This window comes from Bufo bufo, chromosome 1 (assembly GCF_905171765.1).
Source record: "Bufo bufo chromosome 1, aBufBuf1.1, whole genome shotgun sequence".
In the NCBI taxonomy this organism is placed as follows: domain Eukaryota; kingdom Metazoa; phylum Chordata; class Amphibia; order Anura; family Bufonidae; genus Bufo; species Bufo bufo.
The window spans coordinates 251581366-251593866 of record NC_053389.1 but is presented as its reverse complement, the minus strand read 5'-3'; positions in this window follow the sequence as shown (position 1 = coordinate 251593866).

Genomic DNA, 12501 nt, shown 5'->3' with positions numbered 1-12501 from the left:
GGGGCGAGGGGGGGCTGGCCGCACTGGCCACCAATGAGTTAACTACAGGGGGGGGGGGGGGGGTCTGCCCCCTGCTGCCTGCCAGCACCTTCCAGGCAGCAGGGGGCAGTCATGTACACAGTTATTTTAGTATATTCTAACCTGAAGCGTCCCCATCACCATGGGAACGCCTCTGTGTTAGAATATACTGTCGGATTTGAGTTTCACGATCTAACTCATAACCGACAGTATATTCTAACATAGAGGCGTTCCCATGGTGATGGGGACGCTTCAAGTTAAAATATACCATCGGAATGGAGAAAACTCCGATCCGATGGTATAAAAGAGACTCCTGACTTTACATTGAAAGTCAATGAGGGACGGATCCGTTTGCAATTGCACCATATTGTGTCAATGTCAAACGGATCTGTCCCCATTGACTTGCATTGTAATTCAGGACGGATCCGTTTGGTTTCGCACGGCCAGGCGGGCACCAAAACGACTGTTTTTTCATGTCCGTGGATCCTCCAAAAATCAAGGAAGACCCACGGACGAAAAAACGGTCACGGACCAACGGAACCCTGTTTTGCGGACAGTGAAAAAATACGGTCGTGTGCATGAGGCCTTATACAGAGAATTTTTTATTTTTTTTTGTCTCCCTTCTCTGCTGTCTGTACCAATGTGTCCTATTCATTGTACCTTCCTGCTACACGTTCCTGTGCATGATTAGTTCATTCTACTGATCCAGAATACCTCTTTCTTCATAAAATGCCTATGTTTTGAAAATGTCCAATAAATCTGTATTAAAGTAGAACTCCCACAAAATTTTTTATTCTCTGACCTGCTAGAAAGTGATGTCATGTGACTAACTGACACAGGACAGGAAGTCAGTTATTCTTTATTCATTCCTATGAGACTGAGGCCACCAACATATTTTTTTTCCGTTCCGTTTGAAGTCCGTATACGTAAACCATTAATTTCAATGGTTCCGACAAAAAAAACAGAATGTACTCTGTGTGCATTCCATTTCCGTATATCCGTTCCACTAAAGAATAGAACTTGTCCTATTATTGTCCGCAAATAACGTTCCGTCGCTCCATTCAAGTCAATGGGTCCGCAAAAAACATACGGAATGCAAACGGAACACATCCATATTGCATCTGTTTTTTGTGGATCCGTGCCCACTTTGCCCATGTGTTTACTGTTTACAAACATTACAGTAATGATTCCAAATGTTCTGTTTCCGTTAACGATCCACAAAAAACGGATCGCATACGGAAACCATACAGAGATGGGTTTTTTGGAACTGCGGGATGGAAACACAATGGAAACAAAAAACTGTACAACGGATCCGTGAAAAACGGACCGCAAAATACATACGGTCGTGTGCAAGAGGCCTGAGAGTGAGCCTCCCATAGGAATACATAGAAAAACGGACTTCCTGTCCACACATAAGATGCTGTGTTATTTAGAAAGTCTGATTGCTGGTCACATGACACCGCCGAGAAACAGAAGAGAGGGGGTAATTCACTAATACAGACACTGGTAAGAAGATTACATTTACTGCAGATTACATCATATACCTTTCTAACAGATCAGAGAATAAAATTGTTTGCAGAAGTTCTTTAATTTGGCTGATGCTGTTATACAGATTGTGTGTATTGTAGTATTGTGTCCCACTGTCCCAGGTATGATGTCCTCTTTTTGGGGGTTATGAAAGTACAGTATGTGAGTATCTCCCATCTGACCGTTTTTCTCCATGCTGCCAGAAGGCAACAGCATTGTCCTGTGGAAGATCTGCAAGAGTAAAACAAGCCGTGGGCAGTCAGGCACAAACATAGGCAGCACAGCTCTATCAAACAACTTAAAGCGGCCTCACTCAATCCAGTGGGAAAACAGAGGTGATGTTTGCGGTCCCCAGCACAGGCACAGAGCCCTTGCGTCCTACTATAACAATACAATCAAACAAAAGTATTGAATGTAATAAAGAGGGGTAAGAAAAGGGAGGGGGAGATAAAAAGAAAAAGGGTGGGGGGGAGTCCCCTATCCCCTCCTCGGTCAATCACATCAAGTTTTCTGTATGTTTCAAGTATTTTCAGGCTTTTTTCATAACATAAAGACCTGTTATTGGGAATTACCTGGGGGTGCCAGTTATCTCCACTGATCATGTTGTCGAGATGGTCTCTGTCTAGGAGGGCTCATATTACCTTAACTACATCATGGGGAGTTATTCAGCCTATAGGTCCTCTATGGGCTCCACATTTTAAGGAATTTTTCATGTTCCCTATTCTCCCAACTTGCCAACTCCTCCAAACAGTACAACTGATCTACAGTACTTTATCTCTCCACTGTTCCACAGTGGGTCGCTCTTCATTTAGCCATTTCAGTAGGACTAATAGTCTCGCTGCTTGAATCAGGTGAGTAGTTAAATCCCTTCTAGAAGGTCGGCAAGCTGGTGTGGGCAGCCAGAGGAGGACAATTTCTGGGGTTAAGACTATGGGACAATTTAGTATATTGTTAATGGAATGTGTGATTTCTGACCAATAGGTTAGCATCTTAGGGCAAAACCAGAAAATATGACTCAATGAGCCCACCTCAGTCCCACATCTCCAGCATTTATCAGAATCTTGGAGGCCTCTTACATACAGCTGGATTTTGTACCAATTCATCAGAACTTTATAAGAGTGTTCTTGTACCCAAATCTTGAGAATCCATGAGAATGAGATTACATACGAAGAATATCTGTTTCTGAAAATTCCCTACCTAACTCTGTAGTCCATTCCCGTATGTATTGGGGCGTCACTTTATTCCTCTGTGTCAGTAAGAAGATGTATAAATGTGATATCAGCTTTCTTGGAATATTCTCTTTATTCATTAATTTCTCAAACCCCGTCCTCTCCCTTTTTTCTCCTATTTGTTTGTATAATAATTTACTGGTGGTATATAGTTCTGAGGTGTCTAGAAAGTTACCTTGCCCAAGGGTGGGTGGAGTGATCTGTAGGCCCTCCTCTGAATCAGGGGTTCCTCCAAGGAAGTCCTCCACTGTGTAATCTCTAAGTCTATCCCACACTGGGGCAATATCCGTCCCTCCTGGCCTTACAGAGAAGGGAATGAGGTCAGCTGGCATGGCCAGAGATGATGCTGTTCCCCTCAGAAGTGGGTTATCACCCAGAGGTGTAACAGTCAGGCACCACAGCCCAGCTCTCTGCTCATGTGTAAGGTATGTTTGTTCTATCTCATTGCCCAGAGCCCTATAATTAGGTACCTGAATTTGGAGCCATCTTTTCAGATGTAGTAAATGGATATTATAGAGGCTCACCTGTCTGTTAATATGGATATGGTGCACTTGACCTGATTGATTCACCCAATCAATAAATAGACCAAATGTAGAATTGAATTGTTCACGGCAGGCACTCAATATCTACAACCACTCAAGGACAACTGGTCGTATATAAATCACATTTATTACCATATACACCTAATAAAATACTAAAATATACTGAAATGTACTAAAATATATACACTGCTCAAAAAAATAAAGGGAACACTTAAACAACACAATGTAACTCCAAGTCAATCACACTTTGCAATTAGCAAGACACCCCCAATAAAGGAGTGATTCTGCAGGTGGTGACCACAGACCACTTCTCAGTTCCTATGCTTCCTGGCTGATGTTTTAGTCACTTTTGAATGCTGGCGGTGCTTTCACTCTAGTGGTAGCATGAGACGGAGTCTAAAACCCACACAAGTAGCTCAGGTAGTGCAGCTTATCCAGGATGGCACATCAATGCGAGCTGTGGCAAGAAGGTTTGCTGTGTCTGTCAGCGTAGTGTCCAGAGCATGGAGGCGCTACCAGGAGACAGGCCAGTACATCAGGAGACGTGGAGGGGGCCGTAAGAGGGCAACAACCCAGAAGCAGGACCGCTACCTCTGCCAGAGCCCTGCTGATGACCTCCAGCAGGCCACAAATGTGCATGTGTCTGCTCAAACGGTCAGAAACAGACTCCATGAGGGTGATATGAGGGCCCGACGTCCACAGGTGGGGTTTGTGCTTACAGCCCAACACCGTTCAGGATGTTTGGCATTTGCCAGAGAACACCAAGATTGGCAAATTCGCCACTGGCGCCCTGTGCTCTTCACAGATGAAAGCAGGTTCACACTGAGCACATGTGACAGACGTGACAGAGTCTGGAGACGCCGTGGAGAACGTTCTGCTGCCTGCAACATCCTCCAGCATGACCGGTTTGGCATTGGGTCAGTAATGGTGTGGGGTGGCATTTCTTTGGAGGGCCGCACAGCCTGACTGCCATTAGGTACCGAGATGAGATCCTCAGACCCCTTGTGAGACCATATGCTGGTGCGGTTGGCCCTGGGTTCCTCCTAATGCAAGACAATGCTAGACCTCATGTGGCTGGAGTGTGTCAGCAGTTCCTGCATTGATGCTATGGACTGGCCCGCCCGTTCCCCAGACTTGAATCCAATTGATACATCTGGGACATCATGTCTCGCTGTATCCACCAACGTCACGTTGCACCACAGACTGTCCAGGAGTTGGCAGATGCTTTAGTCCAGGTCTGAGAGGAGATCCCTCAGGAGACCGTCCGCCACCTCATCAGGAGCATGCACAGGTGTTGTAGGGAGGTCATACAGGCACGTGGAGGCCACACACACTACTGAGCCTCATTTTGACTTGTTTTAAGGACATTACATCAAAGTTGGATCAGCCTGTAGTGTGTTTTTCCACTTTAATTTTGAGTGTGACTCCAAATCCAGACCTCCATGGGTTGAAAAATTTGATTTCCATTTTTTAATTTTTGTGTGATTTTGTTGTCAGCACATTTAACTATGTAAAGAACAAAGTATTTCAGAAGAATATTTAATTAATTCAGATCTAGGATGTGTTATTTTTGTGTTCCCTTTATTTTTTTGAGCAGTGTATTAAAACAAGTAGGTAAAAACGCACAAGTATAGAAATAAAAAAGTGATACATATATTTGTATGCACTTTCCGCTGTGAATCGAATCAATAGTTTATCGATATGGAGAGTGAAAAGTTCATCAATTGTAGATAGATAGATAGATAGATAGATAGATAGATGTATCACAAACAAATACCATTTTATAGGTAGGTCTGCGCTGAGGAGGGCCGTATAAGTGGTTAGTATGATGGTTTAAAATGGTTAAAATGTTCACTAAGGGTTAATCCTCCCATACAAGAGCTTCCACTTTAGATCAATGGATTACAGTCCATCCACAAGTAATATCCCTTAATTTTTAACTTGAACACCTTGAATGTTTGAATGTTCTCTAAGCCTCGGCTATATCTTTTGTCTTGGATACTATTTTGCCCCTTTTTGATTTGATAGTAGCAATGTGGAGTCTCTTCTTTGTTTTATGAGTCTAGACATAAGCTTGGTGCCTTTATCCCCGTGGGCGTAAACACGGTATTTAAAATATTGATATGCCTTCGCATTACATGCATTAAGGTGGTCTTTTAGCTCCTCTCTCAGCTGCAGCAGCTCTGTGTGTGCTTGTGTTGCTTTGGATCTTTTGTGCAGGGATTCGATAGCTGCTATCTGGGAGAGCAGGGAGTGTAGTAATTATTGTCTGTCTTTTTTTGATTCTGCTCCCCAAAGCGATAAGCTCCCCACTCATCACTACCTTGTGTGTCTCCCAAACTGTCGCCATTGACGTATCTATTGGGTTGTTTTCCCTGAAGAACATTTGAAGTTTTGCTGAAGGGATCTTAATTCTTCCTCTCTGTCTAATAAGGTTTCATTTAATCGCCACATCCACTGTCTTGGTGGTAGACTAGCGAAATTCACCGAGGCCGAAACGGGAGCATGATCTGACACTGTAATTGGGTCTATGCTTGCATGTTGTAGCAAATTTATATATTTGTATGAGATGAAAATATAGTCTAGGCGCTGTAGGAAAGAGCAAGGGGCCGTCATTGACGGAAGATATGTGTCACCGAGGTTCCTGGCCTCAGTGAGGTAAGAGCCGGGTGCAGGGTGGGTGGCTGTTCCCCACGTTCCAGGCCAGGTTTTGGTTAGGGATATAAAACCCAGCCAGCAGTCTCAGCTGGGTGTGGATTATCCTCCATTTCACAGTGGATCTGTGGAGTCTCTGTGGTTTGAGATCTGCATGGTGTGTGCCGTACTAAAGGGCTGAGAGTCGCATTGCTGGGAAGCAGGCCCTGTTGGGGACTACTCCTGCCAAAACCGCTGACAAAGGTGAATGCTTTTTGTTCTGTGGACTTGCCATGGTGTGAATGAACACCAAGACGACAAACTGTCATTTTTGTTTGTGTGTAAATAAACACTGCATTGTTTAAGTCAAAGACTTCGTTTTTGCCTCTGTACTGCGTCCGCTAATCTGCCTACCAGAGCGAATCCCCACAGCGCTGAAAAGAGTTGTGTGGAACTGAGAAAAATGTGTAATCTCGCTCGGTCGGGTTAAGCAGCCGCTAAGCATCCACCAAGCATGCCACAGAGAGTGCTTTATTAATGCGGCCCAGGGAGGCCTGTGAGTGTACTGAGGAGCCTCCTGATATATCTAATGCAGGGGACAGTGCCACATTGAGGTCTCCACCTACTAATCTGACACCCTTAGTAAACGTTTCTAAACTTCTCAAGGTGTTTTCTAGCCATTTTTGTTGACCTCTGTTGGGACCATACAAACTGGCTAGTGTTACTATGTCTCCTCCTATTTTCCCTTTCACAAGTATATAGCGGCCTTCAGGATCCACTTGTGTGAGTAAATGTGGAAAAGGTACGTGCCTGGTGACTGCAACCCCTGCCTTTACATAAGGGCAGGGGCGTAACTAGAAGTGACTGGGCCCCACAGCAAATATTTGTAAGGGCACCTCCCTCCTCCTGTGTAAACCCCACTCCTTTGGCACAGTGTAGCGGTATACTGTATATTGTGTGGCACAGTGGATGCTATATGTGTATAACATAAACATATTTCATATGAAAACTTACAGTTACTTGACCCTTGGGGATCTCGGACACCACTTCAACACTTGGCCGGGGGCTCGGCGGAGCTGATGTTGTGCTTTATCCTAATGAGAAAGATTTCATAATAAGGATTTGGAGAAGGGGCAGAGGGATAGCAGAGCAGGGGGAGGCTGGTGCTGCTACTAGGGGGTCATACCATGGGGGAGTAATAAAGCCCACTATAATGCCCCCTCCCCAGTAGTAATAATTCTCCTTATAATGTGACAGTGCAAAAATACCCCCTTGTAATGCCCCCAGTTGCCTGAGGGAGGGCGGGGGGGGGGGGGGGGGGAAGGGGAGAGGGAAAGATGTACAAAACAATTCAATGAAATTAAGATGGGCAAGAATAATAGTATCTTCTCATCAAGAGGGGACAGCATTGTGATGCTCAATAACAATCCCAGAGAGAATCTCAGCCACAGGAGATGCTCAAGCATTTTCCATGACCGGAGGGGGTAAATTAGAAAAAAGGATAAGGCCTGACATGTAGCAACAGACTCTGCAGACATCTAATGATAACCAAATGCTTCAATGGCTCCACTTCACCTCGATTTTGTGTGGCGGACCAAGAGGGAGCATAATTACGTAAGCTTTAAGAACCATGTAACATATGCATATAACTTATAAAAACTGGCTATCCAGGAGGTTAGTCATTGAACTGAAACTCTGGATATAGTCCATATCTGGAATGTTCCACACTGGGATAGGATTCACAAGGGGTCTGTGACGCAGCTTTTCCGGGCCCTTGGTGTGGTTGTATTACCTCCACCTCGAGACACCTATTATATAGGATACCTAGAGTGATACTTAGTTATCAAGTGTCCCGGTTCTTGGGGTTGGGTTTCTTCCTCTACATCACTTTCTGACAGCAGCCCAGATACGGCAGCTCCGGCAATGGCATGTTGAGAGTTGCTACTGGCATCCATGAAGGGATCTTAACCGGAGGGGTCCGCAGGAGTGCCCACACAGCTAGTAAATCTCCAGGTGTGCGGACTGTACATCTTTTACTATTGGAGATGAAAGTAAGTCCAAAAGGAAAAAGCTACTTGAAAGGTATCTGGCTAAATTTGAGGAGGTCTGTTAGGGGACGCAGAGCCCTCCGTTTGTTGAGAGTGGTGCTAAGTCTTGGAACAGAAGGATTCTCACTCCTTCAAAGAGCACTTCTTTCCTCTCCCTGGCGGCCTTAAGAAGAGCCGCAGTATCTATATAGCTTAAAAGTTCACAGACTATATCTCTTGGCTGCTCACCCTCCTAAGGCCTTATGCACACAACAGTTGTTTTTCTCGGTCCGCAAAATGGGGTTCCGTTGTTCCGTGATCCGTTTCCGTTTTTGTTTCCGTGTGTCTTCCTTTATTTTTGGAGGACCACCAGACATAAAGGAATGTAAAAAAAAGTCTAAGACAGGTTTGCCATGCAAATGACGCGGATGACAATCTTGTGTGCCTCCGCGTTTTTTAGCGGTCCCATTGACTTGAATGGGTCCGCGAACTGTTTTCCGTGAAAATAATAGGACAGGTTATATTTTTTTGACGGACTGGAACCACGGATCACGGACGCGGATGAAAATCAATGGGTCCGCAGAAAATCACGAAAAACGGCGCAACGGACACGGAATAAAACAATGTTCGTGTGCATGAGGCCTTAGGCTTAGGTTTTAGAGACCTGTGAATACGCTCTATTGTGATCTTAGAGGCTCTCTCTCTTCCCAAAAGGTCCACAAAGATGGCGTCCGCGGCCTCAGGTAGGCTCTCGTGTAATATGCCCTCGGAGATGCCTTGTATCCTGATATTTTTGTGCCTACTTCGGTTCCCTTGACCGTCTATCAAGGCAAATGCTGTGTTAAGTGAGTGCATCTGGGCTAAACAGTTGTCTCCTAAAGCACGATTGTGGGAGAGGATAGCTGCCTGGTTGTTCTCTAATGTCTCCACTCTGTGCCCAATGTGCTTTATATCGTGTTTGATTTCGGCAAGATCTTGGAGCACTGGAGGCAAGTGCTTGAGACAATGCTTGCTGCAAAATTGGCGAGAGATTTGGGTAGGGTTGTTTGAAGTTATTGCAGGACTGTCGCCTAAGTTACTCTCAGCCTCGCCGTCCACGAGCATCTCCCGCTCAACCTGTTCCTCCGGCGCCATCTTGCTGCTTCCCGCCGTAGTTGTTGCGGCTTTCTTGTGAAGATATTTCTCCATTTCTGAGGGGCTTCGGTCGTGCTTTCCCTGGTCCGTCTTGTCTTTAGGTCTATCCTTGCCAATTTTGACCATTATGTGGCTAGTGTAACCGCGGGATATACTAATCTGCAGAGTAGTGCAGAGAGGAGCTCACACACACACATCCGTCTTGCTGAGCAGTCAGGCTCTGCCCCCTGTAGGGGAATTTCTATTACAGGGACATATTAGGGGACATTATTTTTGGGGACACTATACAGAAATTATTACCTGGAGCACAATATAGGTGGTTGTTGTTATTATTATGGGATGCACTCTAGGGGACATTATAATTGCTGTAGACACTTGTAGGGACCTTTGGGATAATTTATCAAACTGGTGTAAAGTAGAACTGGCTTAGTTGCCCATAGCACCCAATCAGATTCCACCATTTGTAAAAGCTCCTTTGGAATCTGATTGGTTGCTATGGGCAACTAAGACGGTTTCATAAATGACCCCAATTATGAGAAATCTAACGTGTCTGTGTAACAAACTCTGTAAAGACGAGATGCAGCTGAAAGAATTTGTCATGGCGGTCTGGGTCAAACGGAGGAAAAGAGGAAAGAGAAGATCTACATGACAGGAGATGTCACTGGAAGTAAGGCCTAGTTCACACGAACGTATGGCTTTTATAGTTTTTTGCGGTCAGTTTTTCACGGATCCGTTGTTCCATTTTTGAGTTCCGTTGTGTTTCCGTTTCCGTTCCGTATGTCCGCAAAAAATACCCGTATGGTTTCGGTTTACAATCCGTTTTTTGCGGATCAGAAACGGAATACAAAAGGTTTGACATCATCAGTTTAGGCCACATCCTTATTTCACTCCCCCTATTTAACTTGGTCATGTGATAGTTGTGACTCCATTTTCATCAGCTTGTTTCAGCATTGAGAGCGTATTTGGAATCCTGTGTTTGGCAGACATCGGTTTCTGGCTACAATTTTCTGCTGTATCATGGCTGAGGAGGAACTGGTTCCCTTGTGCTGGCTGCTTTCTCGGGTCTTCGAACCGCAGCCAACTATGCAGAACGTGGAACCGAGGAGGAGGAGGAGGCAGTGGGTTCACCCTATTGTCTCTCAGCGGCACAGGAAGGGTCATTTCCACACGCTGTACATGGATATGCGACAGCATCCTGATAAATTTCATCGGTATTGTCGTATGTCTGTGAACAGCTTTGACTTGTTGCTAGCGACTCTGCGCCCTGGCCTCACCTACCAGGACACAAATATGAGGCGCTGCATTTCTCCAGAGGAACGGTTCATCGTTACGTTGAGGTATGCATCGTTTATGTTATAGAATGTGCATAGCATTACATGTTATTAATGTTATCCTGTTGTTATATGTGTCATAGTGTCGCGCCAAAGTTTAAAATGGAAAATAGAGAAATATTAGTGTAGACGGGCACTCTATATTAGGAGACACACACATCTAGATATAGAGTGCACGTCTACACTACTATTTTTCTATTTTCCATTTTATCTGACCGGGGGATTCAGGCTAGACGTCGAGCACCTATACATATTTACAGAGCGGATGACCAAGCACTTATTTGGTTATATTAGTTGTAAATGGTGGTTGTTATAGTATATAATCTTTCTTTCTTTTTGTTTTTCAGATTTTTGGCAACAGGGAATTCATTTGTATCTCTGCATTTTGAGTTCCTGCTGGGAGTCTCGACGATTTCTATGATAGTTCATCAAACATGTGATGTGATTTGGCAGCGACTCAGGGAAGCGGTGATGCCAGTGCCCAAGGCTGAGGATTGGATCCGAATTGCTGAGGGTTTTTATAGTGATGCGCAGTTTCCAAACTGCATTGGGGCACTGGATGGCAAACACATTCGTGTTAAGAAGCCGCCTCACTGAGGGTCCCTGTACTACAATTATAAACAGTATTTCTCTGTCGTGCTAATGGCTTTGGCTGACAGTAATTACAAGTTTATAATTGTGGATATTGTGGCATATGGGAGCACTGCAGATGCGCACATTTTCAGTGCTTCCAGGATGTGTGAGAGACTTCAAGCCAACCAGCTTGCCCTACCAGAGTCCAGACTGCTGCCAGGTTCTGCGGGACCACCGGCTCCATTTGTAATTGTGGCTGATGAAGGGTTTGCTTTGGCACCACATGTCATGCGACCCTTCCCCAGACGCAACCTGGATGACAGCAGACGTATCTTCAACTATCGGCTGAGTAGAGCCCGTCGGTATGTTGAGTGTGCGTTTGGAATACTCACACAGAAGTGGAGAGTATTACTGTCATCCTTACAGATGGCACCGGAGAATGCCACCCGGGTTATTCAAGCGTGTGTGATCCTGCATAACTTTGTCAGGATTAATGATAGAAGTTGATGAATTGGAATCTGGTACATCTTCTTCATCAGGAGGATTGGACCAGACCCTTCATGGACGACCTGGAACTGCAGCCCTTGCAGTTCGGGACCTCTATGAAGAATATTTTTCAAGTGCTGAGGGAGCAGTGCCATGGCAGATGGGCGTAGTTCATGTCAGAGTGTAAATTAATCTGGACTCTGTTAATCCTAGTAACTTTATTTTCCTAGTTTTTTATATTTTTTGTTTGGTGGTGGGGTTATATGTTGATAGTGTAGGGACTCACAAGACAAAGAGGACCCTTGACGTGGGCTTGTGGGCTGGGGTTATATTGTATGAATTGTCAAATAACATTATTGTATTCGAAATTAGTAAATTTGGACATTTTCATGACTACAGAAACCTTATATTTGATTGTCTACAACAACCCTCTAATACCTCGTAAAACCCCCCAAAAAAATCTGACCTATGTTATGATTGCATACGCACCCATATGTTGCAATACTTATTCCAAACTTGTCGTTTTTCCATAGGCATGCAGAAGACTTCAAGATGCTGTCCAAGGTCCCGGATTCGGAGATTATTCAAGCACATACATGTTTAGAATAGATGTTGAATATGTTTTTTTTTTTGTTAAGCTGGTCTGGCCATCCTGTATCCCTGCAACTGTATACAAACTACAATTCCCAGTCTGGGTTGATATTCTAGAGCTCTTAGGGCATGCTTGGAGTTGTAATTTTTATATAGCTGGATGGCAGAAGGTTGAGCAGCGTTGACTTTATGTATATTGCCAGCCCGAATTGTAATGATTCACCACTAAAAAGATGTGTATGTGTTTTTAGTGTAGTGATGTAAATCATACGTACATGTAATGTTGTATACCGTAAAAATGTTGATGGTTTGAAAATAAAAGGCTAGAGATTTTTTGATTATTTTTTTATATTTTTAACGAACATTTCCCAGGTAAAACATAAAAGTGCTTAACCACCTCAGCCCCTAT